Below are 15,172 nucleotides of genomic sequence, written 5' to 3'. Positions count from 1 at the left end.
AAAGAACTTCATTTGTTTTCGCCTTACCAGAAAAATGAAACATTATAAAGAGATTTACAGATAAGTTAAAAATGTAAATGGGATTTTAGCAGAAATAAAAAATATTGAAAAATTTTAAAATAGAGATTTACAATCATGCTCTCAGTAAAAGTTTTACAAATGTCTTTTAAAAGGTCTGTTCAATAAAAGTTACACTTGCAAAAAGATTACTTAATTTTAAGCACAAATAATGAACATCTTACATATTACTTAAGGGTAAAGACATAAAAATGGGGGTAATTTCCCTTTTTAAGAAAAACTGTAGGGACTTCCCTGGTGGCACAGTGGTTAAGAATCCGCCTCCTGATGCAGGGGACACAGGTTCGAGCCCTGGTCCGGGAAGATTCCACATGCCGCGGAGCAACTAAGCCCGTGGGCCACAACTACTGAGCCTGCGCTCTAGAGCCTGCGAGCCACAACTACTGAGCCTGAGTGCCACAACTACTGAAGCCTGCGCACCCTAGAGCCCATGCTCCGCAACAAGAAGCCCGCGCACCGCAATGAAGAGTAGCCCCCGCTCGCTGCAACTAGAGAAAGCCCACGTGCAGCAATGAAGACCCAATGCAGCAAAAATAAACAAATAAATAAATTTATAAAAAAAAAAAGAAAACAAAAACTGTAACCTCCTCCTCCTAGTTAAACAGTCCTTCTGTCTAAGTCCATTCACACTAAGCAGTATGAATCAGCTTTGAAACAGAGGTGTGGCTTACTGATAACCAAAAGTACTCTCAGGAAATATCATTAGTGAGTTATAAAGGACAGATCTCAGCAAGGGCAATTCATCACCACTAGCCATGACAAAATCTATACCCAGAAAAATGTAGCGCTGGCATTATGTATATCACATTTTGAGAAAATCCCCCAGAACAAAACATATTTTTAAAAGCTACAGTATTCAGTGATATATCAAATCTTCTTAAAAAACAATTTTGGCAGTGAACATTAACTATGATGAAAATACTATTTATAAAATCTCCAAAAATAATTTTATCCCCAAACTGAAAATGTAAAGAAATGAAATTCATATTTGTTGTCAACTTGACTTTTAAAATAATTATGTGATGAAGACACATGAACAAATAAATGGGAATGATGAGAGGGAATTCACTGAAGAAATACATATGGTTAATAAAGATGAAAATATGTTCAACCTGATTACTAATAAGGAAAATACCAATGTAAAGTGAGTTTTATTTTTATTTTTCTTGCCTATCAGAATGGCTAAAAATTTGAAGATTTAAACTATTCAGTTTGTGGGGGAGAGGAAGGAGAAAAGGAAAGATATTGATCAAAGGGTATAAGATAAGTAAGTTCTGGAGACCTAAAGTACAGCATGATGACTACAGTTAATAATAATGTATTGTATACTTGAAATTTGCTGAGAGTAGATCTCAAATGTTTTCAACACACACGTGTGCACGCTGGTAACTGTGTGAGGTGATGGATATGTTAATTAGCTTGATGTGGTAACCATTTCACAAAGTATATGTACATCAAAATATCACACTGTACACCCTAAATACATACACTATTTATTTGTCAATCATATCTCAATAAAGCTGGAAAAAAAAAAGAATAAAATATCCAGTATTGGTGGTATTCAAGAAACAAAAGCGGCAGTGGGTGGTGGTGGTGGTGGGATGAATTGGGAGATTGGGATTGACATATATACACTAGTATGTATAAAATGGATGACTAATAAGAACCTGCTGTATAAAAAAACAAAATAAAATTCAAAACTTCAAGAAAAAAATAATACTAATGCATAGAAAAGTATTCTCATAAATTAACAGGTAATTTGATGTGTCTTTTTGGAGGACACTTTGGCAGTACCAATCAAGTTTGTAAACCTTTGACCTGGCAATTCCACGTCTAAAGTACAGATATACTAGACTCAAAAAGATATTGTGGCAGCATTATTTATAATGGCAAAAACTCGAGATACCTGAAATGTCTGTCAACAGGAAAATGGCTAAAGAATGAAACCTTCATACATTGAATACCATGAAGACATTCAAACATCTACTATGTCCTGACATTAAAGGATATACTCAACATATTGTTGAATGAAAAAAAGAAACAAGTTGCATAACGAAAGGTAGGATTATAAGGCTAATCACCAAAAGGGTTCTCAGTGGAAGTTTGGAGGGGACAGGAGTGGGAATAAGAGCGAGAGAGTAGGGTGATAAGGACTTTTGCTTTTTATTTTATGTACTTATATACTATCTGAATTATTATTGTATATTTCCTTTATAATCAAAAATTATTTTTAGGGAATTCCCCGGCGGTCCAGTGGTTAGCGCTCCACACTTCCACTGCAGGGAGCAGGGGTCTGATCCCCGGTCAGGGAACTAAGATCCTGAACAGCATAACCAAAAAAAAAAAAAAATTATTTTTAAGATTTGCAGAATCAGAATTAATCATCTTATTTCTTCACCTGGAATACTTGAGACTAAAGTTGTGTTTTAGGCAAGAAAAGTTTCCCTTTAATAGATGAAGTTTGGTTAAATATATCTATACAGTGTTAGAAATCAAGTAAAAATGGTCAATGGAAAGACCGACAAATGAATTTTAAAAAATAGTTTCATAAGATACACGCACCTCCTATGTTCATAGCAGCACTATTTACAACAGCCAACACATGGGAACAACCTAAATGTCCATCGACAGATGAACAGATAAAGAAGATGTGGTACATATATACAGTGAAATATTACTCAGCCATTAGAAAGAATGAAATAATGCCATTTGCAGCAACATGGATGGACCTAGAGATTATCATACTAAACAAAGTAAGTCAGAAGGAGAAAGACAAATACCATATGATATCACTTATATGTAGAATCTAAAATACAACACAAATGAACGTATCTACAAAACAAAAACAGACTCACAGACACAGAGAACAGACTTGTGGTTGCCAAGGGGGAGAGGGAGTGGGGGAGGGAAAGATTGGAAGTTTGGGATTAGCAAATGCAAACTATTATATATAGGATGGACTACATCAAGGTCCTACTGTATAGGAAACTATATTCAATATCTTATGATAAACCATAAGGAAAAGAATATGAAAAAGAATATATATGTGTATGACTGAATCACTTTGCTGTACAGAAGAAATTAACACAGTATTGTAAATCAACTATACTTCAAAAAAATTTTTAAAAAAGTTTCATGTATGCCTGGATCATACGTTATCAAGTATGAATATTTCTTCATGAAATAATATTTAGGATCACTATTTATAGGAATTTAATGTGGCATAATTGATGCTTAATAGGTTAACTCTTTTTTTTAAAATTTATTTTGGCTGCGCTGGGTCTTAGTTGCAGCATTCGGGATCTTCGTTGCGGCATGCGGACTCCTTAGTTGCAGCATGCATGAGGGATCTAGTTCCCCGACCAGGGATCGAACCCCAGCATTGGGAGCACGGAGGCCTACCCACTGGACCACCAGGGAAGACCCAGTAGGTTAACCCTTTTAATCTCTTTTAATTAAAAAGAAGAAGTTGCTCAACAACTGCCCCTTAATATTTTCCTTCCTGTTCTGCCCCCCAAAAGCACTAGCACATACTAAAATATTTTAGTTACCAAATCCTCTAAACCTTTTATTAATAATTCTTAACATAAGCACCCTGAAGATAGTTAAATGCTTGCTCTTCTCCAGAGAGTTAAGAGGCTAGAGAGAAGCTTCTGATTTTCTACAAAATAAAACAAATGTAAGCACAAAGAGGAGACAGTTCTAAAAATATAAAGAAATAAACACAGACACAAAAGGTCAAATATTATGATTCAACTTATACGTGGCACCTAGAATAGGCAAATTCATAGAAGACAAAAAGCAGAATAGAGGTTACCAGGGGTTGAGGGGGGAGGACAATGGAGAGTTATTTAATGGGTACAGAGTTTGGGATGCTGAAAAAGTTTTGGAAATGGATATTGGTGATGGCTGCACAACACTGTGAATGTACTTAATACCACTGAATTATACACTTAAGAAAGGATAAAATGGTAAATTTTACAGTTTGAAAAAGTTTGCAATCATTAATGCAGTTGCAGAGAAGCAGACTTCTTACTTATCTTATGCCATAATATGCAAATGCATATTCGCTTAACACAACGGTCTTAGTGGTCTGTGGCTACAGTGGAAGGACAAAGCCCCTCTCCCAATTATACAAAGATATCCCAGAAGCCACTTATCTCTGGGATTTTATGTAAGCACATAGAATATGTAAAAGACTGTAAAATAGCCAATCTTAATGGTATCACCAATAGGTAAAAAACATCGTGGGACCTCCCTGGTGGTCCAGTGGTTAAGAATCTGCCTTCCGATGTAGGGGACGCGGGTTCAATCCCTGGTCCAGGAAATAAGATCCCACAGGCCACAGGGCAACTAAGCCTGTGTGCTCTGGAGCCCACATGCCGCAACTACTGAGCCTGCATGCTCTGAAGCCCACGCGCCACAATGAAAGATCCTGCATGCTGCAACAAAGATCCCACATGCCGCAACTGAGACCCAACGCAGCCAAATAAATAAATATAAATAAATTTATTTTTTAAAAATTGTGTCTTTTTTTAATACTTACAGCAAAGATGCACCCATATCCTGAATCCTAATGCTCTCCCTCAAATTTAAATTCAGAGGCAAAGATGAGTGTGTGAAAGTAAAAGGAAGTGGAAAGTACTCTTCATACATTCTGACTGGTTCTATCCAGTTATTCTTTGGTATCTACTGGCAGTATTTTTTTTTTTTAACATCTTTATTGGAGTATAACTGCTTTACAATGGTGTGTTAGTTTCTACTGGCAGTATTTTTAAAAGGGGTTTATCCATGAGGGAGGGGAAGACAGGAAAGGTTACCCTCCTTAGGAACTCTCCCCCTTTCTACCTGTCACCCACAGGAGGAGGGGAAGAAGTATTTCAGGGCTCTACTTTTTAACCTTGATTAACAGACAATCAACCCACCCAAAGAACTACCATTTTCTATGAACCCCATTCCGAGGTAAATAAGAATAAAATACATCATCAACACAAATGTGAGAAAAATACTTCATACTTTTTTTTAATATCCTTGATCCCTTATAAAGATTTTTAATTTCTAATGACCTAGGTGGATATTAGTAGTGCAAGTTTAAAAAGAACACTTCAATTTAGTGTCCTCCAAAGCTTAAAATATCCTCATGAAACAATGCTACTAGAAATAACTGGATACGGGACTTCCCTGGTGGTCCAGTGGTTAAGACTCTGTGCTCCCAAGGCAGGGGGCCCGGGTTCGATCCCTGGTCAGGGAACTAGATCCCACATGCTGAAACTAAGGCCCAGAGCAACCAAATAAATAAATAAATATTAAAAAAAAAAAGAAATAACTGGATAGCATTAAGAAAAAAATTAACTTCACGCTGGTCAGAATGGCCATCATCAAAAAATCTACAAACAATAAATGCTGGAGAGGGTGTGGAGAAAAGGAACCCTCTTGCACTGGTGGTGGGAATGTAAATTGATACAGCCACTATGGAGAACAGTATGGAGGTTCCTTAAAAAACTAAAACTAGAACTACCATATGACCCAGCAATCCCACTACTGGGCATATACCCTGAGAAAACCATAATTCAAAAAGACACATGCACCCCAATGTTCATTGCAGCACTGTTTACATTAGCCAGGTCATGGAAGCAACCTAAATGTCCATCGACAGACGAATGGATAAAGAAGATGTAGTACATTATATACAATGGAATATTACTCAGCCATAAAAAGGAACGATATTGGGTCATTTGCTGAGACATGGATGGATCTAGAGACTGTCATACAGAGTGAAGTAAGTCAGAAAGAGAAAAACAAATATTGTATATTAACGCATATATGTGGAACCTAGAAAAATGGTACAGATGAACCAGTTTGCAGGGCAGAAATTGAGACACAGATGCAGAGAACAAACGTATGGACACCAAGGGGGGAAAGCGGCGGGGGGGTGGGGGTGGTGGTGGGATGAATTGGGAGATTGGGATTGACATGTATACACTGATGTGTATAAAATGGATGACTAATAAGAACCTGCTGTATAAAAAAATAAATAAAATAAAATTCAAAAATTAAAAAAAAAACATATTTTCCCACACCTCAAAATTAATTTTTCAAAAAAAAGAAAAAAGAATGGGAGAAACAGAAGTTGAGAAATTAATATTTGCTCCACCTATGGAGAAACAATTTTCTAATGATGGAAGAAATTACAAAGGAACCAGTGAAGAGCTATGGCATGAAATATTTAGATTTCTGTACAAAACAAAACAAAAATAAAAATGAATATCTCATGGACTTCCGTGGTGGTGCAGTGGTTGAGAATCCGCTTGCCAGTGCAGGGGACATGGGTTTGAGCCGTGGTCCGGGAAGATCCCACATGCCGTGGAGCAACTAAGCCCGTGCGCCACAACTACTGAGCCTGCACTCTAGAGCCTGTGAACCACAACTACTGAGCCCAAGTGCCACAGCTACTGAAGCCCGTGAGCCTAGAGTCTGTGCATCGCAACAAGAGAAGCCACCGCAATGAGAAGCCCGCACACCACAAGGAAGAGTAGTCCCCGCTCGCCGCAAACTAGAGAAAACCTGCGTGCAGCAACGAAGACCCAACGCAGCCAAAAATAAATAAATAAATAACTAAATTTTAAAATAAGTCAACAAGGACCTACTGTATAGCACAGGGAACTATACTCAATATTATGTAATAACCTATAAGGGAAAAGAATCTGAAAAAGGATATATATGCTGTACATCTGACACGTGATATTTTAAATCAACTCTATTTTAATAAAAAAAAATTTTTTTAAAGAAGTAAAATAAAGGAGTTCCCTGCTGGCCTAGTGGTTAGGATTCCGGGCTTTTACTACTGTGGCCCAGGTTCAATCCCTGGACGGGGAACTCCCACAAGCTGTGCCGCAAGCTGTGCGGCGTGGCCAAAAAAAATAAAATAAATAAATAAAATGAAATGAAAAAAATAAATAAAATATTTTAAAAATCAAGCACTATGTAAATGTTCATACCTGCTGATCCAGTAATTTCATTTTTTTAAATTTATTTTTTATTGACATATGGTTGAATTACAACATTGTGTTAATTACTGCTGTACAGAAAAGTGACTCAGTTATACATATATATACATTCTTTTTCATATCCTTTTCCATTATGGCTTATCACAGGATATTGAATATGGCAGTAATTTCATTTTTTAAAAAAAAGTTACATGTACAGAGACCTGTGTGGCAGTATTATTCACAATGGTTAAATAAATTGAAGCCAACAACATAGGAATCCTTGGTTCAGTTGTTCTTTAATTTTTTTTTTTTTTATTTGGCTGCGCTGTGTGGCTTGCCAGATCTTAGTTCCTGGACCAGGGATCGAACCTGGGCCTACTGCAGTGAAAGCACCAAGTCCTGACCACTGGACCGCCAGGGAATTTCCCTTAGTTCAGTTTATTTTCATAAACAGGCACTGTTTAGTGGGGAGAATAAAGAGGTAAATAAGCTACAGAGGGAAAAGTGCCCTGCAGAGACATGGGCAAAGTACTCTGGGATCACTCAAGGTAAGGATGAATCATTAACCTTTTAAGCCAGTTTTTGACACTGTATTTCCAACCTAAGTGCAAAGAAGAGAACAGGTATCTGGGTAGATAGAATCAAGTACATTGGTTATCTGCTAGATATCTGCAGGGTCAAGGCGGGCTAAGACAGTTCTCTGTAAGAGATTTTGTTGAGTTCCATCAGAATTAGCCATCCACAAAGGAAACAAACAAATGAAGCAATGTACTTAAGTTCTTTGAGATAATCATAAAATTGTTATCTACCCTTAAATAAAATACAGTCAACAACTATTTTAAAAATACTCCTGGAAATTTGGCTAACAAGTTCACATTTGAGAGAATAAATGCAGAGAATCTTTAACAATGGAGGTTTTTTTTTTTAAGTCACAGATTTGATTCAAGATAAGATTTGATTTTAATGTATACCTGAAAAAACACCCAGCAACATCATATATTACAAACAAATTTCTAAATTCAGTGCACTGATAGTACACACCCTGAGAGGTTTCCCTTACCACTCAGTACCCTGGAAGTGAAGGATGCGCTTCAAACCAGTTCTCGCTCCCTTGTACAGCACTGATCACAGTACTAATCCCTTTTTCTTTGCCAGGTATAATCATATCTTTTCTCATATTTACTAAACACTATACAGTTTACAAAGACTTCTCACATACATTATCCCATCTGACACTTTTGAAGAAATGGTTACTAACTCTGTTTTATAAATGAGGAAACTTAAAGTTCAAGGAGATCAGCTGACTTGGATAGTCACAGCTAAGAAGTGATGGAGCTGGAACTAGAACGCAGGTTTTCAGACTCCAAAGGTAGTAAATACATTATATTGAGTAACTATGTCAGAACTTTCAGATTGTCAAAACAAACACCTGGTGCTTTAAACACAATAGAGAAGTTAAACTGAAAACCAAGCTTGAATCTGAAAGCTGTATGGTTTCAACCATCTCTTCCCTAAAAATCAGTCACTAAACACGCTTCCTCTCCTGGTCCTCGGAATACCATAAAAATCCTAGAATTTGAGAACTCAACTAAACCAGACCCTTTTAGAGATGAGAAAACTGAAGCATAAGACTTGTGACTCGCTCCGAGCCTCCCATTACAACATAGTTTGTCTTTTTCTAAGGCCCACATCAACAGTACTGTATTCAAGAAATGTCTGAGAATGGCGGAGACAGAATGGATGGCCGACTGGCTAATTTGTCTGACCTCGGTGGGGCCCTAACTGAGGTTCAGCAGCCCTTTTGCTCATCTCTGGTGGGCTCCCTTACCTTTTCCATGACTGCTATTCCAAACTTTTAACATTCTCTGAAGTCCTCCAGCCCACTCTATCCTTTGATCATTCTGCAGATAACTTAACTCATTCATTCAGAAAGAAAGATTTTTAAAAAAGAAGTCTTCAGGCATTAACAGACCCTACAAGGCAGAAATTATTATTCTAAACTTTGAAGTCAAAATATATCTGGGTTCCAGATCACTTCAATTACTTAAAGGTGCCTTTGGGAAATTTAATCTCTCTGAGCCATACCTCCTTCAGCTGTCAAATGGGAATGCCCACCCAATCTACAGAATTTTTGTAAAATTAAATGAAATAGCACATAGAAAAGTACCTAGATCAGTGTCTGGGTGCAAAATAGGCTGTTGGTAACTTACTCCAATTTCAACTTCCACCTCCGTCACTTCAAATATATCTTCTCCCATCCTTTCTCCATGCTTCCTTTTCAAGGCTCACCTCTCTATGAGCTTTGATTTTATTTCCTCCCAATGTTTCTCTATTATCTTCCTTTTCTTTTGCGCAGATCTTCAATATCTGGCTCTCTGCTGGCTCCTTTTCCTTTACCTTCAAACATGTCAAATCTCTCCCATTCTTTAAAATCAAAACAAAACCAAAAAAAGGTCCTCAATCCTGCCTCCTATTTAGCACTTACTCTAAATATGCTCCTAAACCCTCTAACCCACCCTGAAGACAGCAAGCAATTACCCGTCAAAACAGATCAGCTTATGTCAATTTCCTGCTTAAAAACTTCTGATGGTTTAGCAATTCCTTAATCATAAAGCCTGAAGTCTTCTTTTGGCCGTGCCACCACACAGTTGCAGGATCTTAGTTCCCCGACAAGAGACTGAACCCAGGCTACAGCAGTGAAAGTGCCAACTGCTAACCACTGGACTGCCAGGGAATTCCCATAGCCTGAAGTCTTTAACAAGCATTTTGAATCCTTCTCAGCACACAGCCATCGATCTTTCCTTTCACCGGCCATTACACTTTTCAACTTCTCAGCCCCTGGTCCAGAGATCCCTAAGTATTCCATAACTTTCTAGAATGATATGCATATGTTTCATTTCTTAAAAAATATTTAATTATGTATTTATTTGTTCGGCTGCACCGGTCTTAGTTGCGGCATGTGAGATCTTTTAGTTGCGGCATGTGGGATCTTTAGTTGCGGCATGCGGGATCTAGTTCCCTGACCAGGGATTGAACCCGGGCCCCATGCATTGGGAGTGCAGAGCCTTAACCACTGGACCACCAGGGAAGTCCCAGCATATGTCTCCTTATATGCAGTTTTCTGGGGTGAAAATCTATTGCTATTCTCAAATTTTCTAGAGGGGGTACCTGAACCAAAAAATGTAAAAACCCACTGCAATATCCTTAGCCACACCAGACACACACCTTATACTTTAGCATCTCCATTCCTATGCTCAAACTGCCCCCTCTGGCTGGAATAACCTTAATAGTAACTGTTCTTATTAATCCCTCAAGAACAAGCTCCAAAATCACTTCCTCTGTAATGCCTTCCTTCACTGTCTACCAAAACAGAATCATTCAGTCCCTTACCTATAGTATAACACACCCCTATTTAATACTCACCAGACTACTAGGTGTTGTAATGTTGTAAGCTTTAAGGCGGGAGCTATATACCTTCACATCTTTGTACCGCCAGAACATAACCCAGGTCCTAGCATACGATGGGCAAAACAAAAAAATCTGCTGAACAATTTTGGCACTCAACTGCTCCTGCCCACTTTTGTTACTCATTCACTCATTCACCAAACATTTATAAAGTTCCAATGAAATACCTGGAGCTGTGTGCCAAGCAGTAAGGATGTAGACTAGGGCATGGTCCCTGACATTAAGGCAGTTAACTGTGACAATATAGAATAATAATGGTCTATTTGATAAGTGCTATTTTAAAAGGTCTACATGAAGGGCTATGATAGCCCATGTGAAGATGTGACTAACACTCACAGAAGGTTTAACAATGGGACATCAGATTCTCTCAGAACAGAGAATCCAACTATTCTCTTTGTCTTTCTTTTTTTTTAAATTAATTTATTTATTTGCTTGTTTTTTATTTTTGGCTGTGTTAGGTCTTCGTTGCTGTGTGCGGGCTTTCTCTAGTAGCGGCGAGCGGGGACCACTCTTCACTGCAGTGTGCAGACCCCTCATTGTTGTGGCTTCTCTTGTTGCAGAGCACGGGCCCTAGGCGTGCGGGCTTCAGTAGTTGTGGCACGCAGGCTCAGTAGTTGTGGCTCGCGGGCTCTAGAGCGCAGGCTCAGTAGTTGTGGCACACGAGCCTAGTTGCTCCGCAGCATGTGGGATCTTCCAGAGCCAGGGCTCGAACCCATGTCCCTTGCATTGGCAGGCGGATTCTTAACCACTGCGCCACCAGGGAAGCCTTGTCTTTCTTGATAAACAACCTTTCCCCAATGTTCCTTTTCCTTTTCTAATAGTAGTAACAATAACTTACCACAGGAATGTGAAGGGTACAATGCAACCAAATTTTTATCCTACTCGATTCTGGAAACAATTCCACAAGCTAGGTAGAGCAGGAATCATTACACCCATGTTAAAGATGAGAAAACTAAAGTTCAAAGAGGTTACTGATCAAAATTGCACAGTAAATAAGAGGGTATTTATTTAATACTTATTTACAGTCTTACTCCTCCCTTTCAAACCTAATCAGTTTGTAAGCCCCAGAGAAAAAAGACTTTTGTTCTCACTGCATTGTTCTCAGGGACTACAAACGTGCTTAAAACACAACAGGTGGGGTTTGCCTGGTGGCTCTGTGGTTAAGAATCCGCCTGCCAACGCAGGGTACACAGGTCCAAGCCCTGGTCCAGGAAGATTCCACATGCCGCGGAGCAACTAAGCCCGTGCGCGCCACAACTACTGAGCCTGCGCTCTAGGGCCCGCGAGCCACAGCTACTGAAGCCCACGTGCCACAACTACTGAAGCCAGTGTGCCTAGAGCCTGTGCTCTGCAACAAGAGAAGCCACTGCAATGAGTAGCTTGTGCACGGCAACGAAGAGTAGCCCCCGCTCAACACAACTAGAGAAAGCCCCAACGCAGCCATAAACAAATAAATTAATAAAATAACTTCCCTTCTGAAAAAAAAAAACACAACAGGCTTTCAATAAATATTTGTTGACTGAATTGATTTGAAAATACAGCAGACCAACAGCAAAAAACACAAAGGAAAAAAGCTCCTTCCCATTATGATGGCATAATAAAAGAGAGATTTAAAACAGGCTTCTACTAGTTAGAAAGGCTATACTAATTGTATTGACTCAATTCCACTGGCATGTAATGCATTTTACTTAAGAAGAATTTAAGTAAGGGAGGTGAAGTAGGTTTTTATTTCTGATGTCACATTCATGGCATGTACTGACATAAACCCAAGCCTTAAACTGCAAGTTTGAAACTGATCAAAAGTTTTTATTGAAAGCAAAAACTAAGAAAGCATTTTCTTGAGTTTTGACTCTCTGGCTAGAAAAATGTCTGAATATCAGTTCCTTCTTCTGTTATTTTCAGCGGCTGATGCTGCCGTATATCGTATAACGTATATACGTTCTCCAATATATTTCTTAATATACCTTTAAGCAAAGATTCGTTAAACCCTTTTAGTAAATAAAACTTTCAATAACCATTAGTCAAAACCACAGCCCAATAACTCACCACCCTTCCCCACCTCCAGGGCTCCATAAAATTGCCATTCTGCCTAGGCACAAGGTAATCACAGCATACCATAAGACAAGGTGATGGAACCAATGCTCAGTACGGCAATTGTTTGTGGTCCTAGAAACTCCAGTTCCTTATAAATCAGGTGCTCTGACTGAAAATACTTCCAATATTTTTCTCCAATATTTAAATTTCAGTGAATCACAAGCTGTTGGTAGTGTTATGATAAATAACTGCAATAGGCGTGAGGTAACGGATAGAGTCCCGGATTTGGAATACAGTTTACTCTACTATTTCCTATCCAGGTTAACTGTGTGACCCCCGGCAAGTCAGTTAACATTTCAGAGGCTGTCAATTTAACATTTTACAGCTGTAAAATCAGAGAACCACCACCTCACAGAACTGCACAGTGAAAATTCAATTATATAACATATATGAACAGTTTTCAAAAATAGCACTGTGGGAATTTTCTGGTGGTCCAGTGGTTAGGACTCCACACTTCCACTGCAGGGGGCACGGGTTCAATTCCTGATCGGGGAACTAAGATCCCTCAAGCCAGGCAGGGAGACCACAAAAAAAAAAAAAAAGCACCGATAGCACTGTCATCCCTACACAATATTACTAACACAATCAGGGATTCTCAGAGTAAATCACTTCCACTACGAGATACCAAACAAAGTAATAAAGTACAAAGGGGTTTATCTGCCTACTTGACTAGGGTGGGAATTTCACCTATATAACTTCAATAACCTTCCCTGATTCATGTAAAGGGGTCCTGGTTGTCCTCATTTCAGAGACTTGAAAGACTAACCTATTTTTCAAAAGGAGTATCTGCAATGGCTTTTATTTTAAAAGCTTTACCTTAAGCTGAACCTAGTCTTCCAACGGGACATACACAAAGTTACCACTCACAAAATGTGATCAAACCCACACAATTCACCAGTTGCAGTAAGGATCTACTACCTCTCCTCCCTCAAACTGGCTTCATTTCGATTACTTCTGTAGCTTTCTAGAAGCCACTAGGTTTCTGGTTTCTTTATAAAGCAGATCCTTCTATTAATGGACATTTGCTTTCAACTCTGCGTTTTCAGCAGAAGTGAAAATGGATTTGAGGGGAATAGAGGGTGTGGAACTGGGCGGCTGGATAAAGTACTGTGGTCTTTTTCTGCGTGCAATGGATGAAAAGGCTGCTCGCTGCCCTATAAATCACTTTCTCTCCTCCGAGATTCTAGCGGTGTGTGAACTACCATTCTGACCATCAGCACCGGTTCTGATTACTCGATCACAGCCGCGACCCATACGGACTTCGAAGCAAATTCGATCCCTTCCCGGTTTCCTGGGAAGGGGGTCTCACTTCTTTCCCATAGGCCCATCCCCCCTCCAGAAAAATGCCTGGAGATTAGTGCCCTGAAGCCAACCGGGACTGACGTTTAAGAGTTGGACAATAACCTCGAGGTTTCAATAGAAACCCCGTCCTCCTCGCCTTGGCTCCGAAGCCTCCGATCTGCCCAGCTGGGATGCAGAGGTATGAGGGAAGACAGGTTTGAAAAGTGGACTTTTACCCGATCTGGTTACCGTAACCGGATCCCCAGGGACCGGCCCCTGTCAGGGACTGGCCCGGCGGGCTCCCCCGAGGAGGCGACTCCAAGCCCGGGCACAAAGGGGCGCAAAGCAGCCGAGACAAAAGGGCCCAGCCAAGTCGCGGTGGGCGGAGAGGGCGAGCCTGAGCGAGGCGCGCCGCAGGCGGAGAAGCCAAGGCGGACGGTTGTGGGAGGGCGGAGGAGGAGGCGGCGGCCACCCCCCGCCCCGCCCTGGCTCGAAGCGACCACGGCCCGGCCGTTACCCCGGCCCGCACCGCCACCCTCTCGCGGAGCTGAAAGCGTGGCCCGAGCCTACGAGGCGCCCGCAGCCCGACTCCGTGCACTTTCCGCTCACTTTCCCTTGCTTGCCGAACTCACCCGAGGCGTCGCCGCCGCCTCCTCAGCCTCCACAGTGGTTTCCCCCCGGAAATCCTACCTGGCCTGCCGGCCGCCAGGCTGCAGCCAGAGACCTCGGCCCCCGGGGTGGGGACGGGGGGGGTGGTGGTAAAGGGAGCCGGCGGGTCAGTGAAGGGTAGGAAGTGCCGCCGCGGGGCTCATGGGACTTGTAGTTCCAGGAGGGGCCAGCTGTGCCGCGGGCCGGACAAAATGGCGGGAACGTCTCGCCCTTAGTTCTGGGCGGGCGGCCCCACACGGCCTCTCTGGGCATGCGCCGCCCCTTCTTGTAAAAGAGCTTGGGTACCTTTCCTGGTATGGAGGAGGGCAAAGGTCTTTGGACTTGGGAGGAGAGAGTTCAATGCTGGGCTCCAGGGAGTGCCTAAGGAGGGAGCTGATGAAGGTGTGCTGTTATAGAAATCTGTGTCCAGTCCCTGTCTGGCTAAAGTTCAGTTATAATCTCCGCAAAGGAAAAAACTATTGAGGGCTAGTTACTGAAGTGCAGTAAACTTAGAAGCAAGTTACCCTCAATTTTGTGCATAAGGAAGAAACCCAGGAAACATTTTTATCTCCTTCAGCCTATTAAGTCCAGTCATTTTACATCCCAGTTCCTTACCA

At 40.7% G+C, this 15,172-nt stretch overlaps 1 protein-coding gene across 7 annotated transcripts in view; it reads right to left on the bottom strand.

Annotated features, from left to right (window-relative positions):
* PHACTR4 (phosphatase and actin regulator 4) overlaps nucleotides 1-14,662 on the bottom strand; it is a 116,367-nt gene extending 101,705 nt beyond the window's left edge. For 2 of the 7 annotated variants that reach the window (XM_057545541.1, XM_057545560.1), the window contains exon 1: nucleotides 14,540-14,662. The gene's annotated coding sequence lies outside the window, so the exon portion shown is untranslated. Of the gene's footprint in view, nucleotides 1-10,490; nucleotides 10,576-14,539 lie in introns of those variants that run through there. The other 5 variants (XM_057545544.1, XM_057545561.1, XM_057545527.1 and 2 more) reach the window with 4 other exon arrangements.
* Between the last annotated feature and the right edge of the window lie 510 nt (nucleotides 14,663-15,172).

The sequence above is a fragment of the Balaenoptera acutorostrata genome, chromosome 1 (genome assembly GCF_949987535.1).
Source record: "Balaenoptera acutorostrata chromosome 1, mBalAcu1.1, whole genome shotgun sequence".
NCBI classification, from domain to species: Eukaryota; Metazoa; Chordata; class Mammalia; order Artiodactyla; family Balaenopteridae; genus Balaenoptera; species Balaenoptera acutorostrata.
This window is presented reverse-complemented; position numbering and strand designations above follow the sequence as displayed.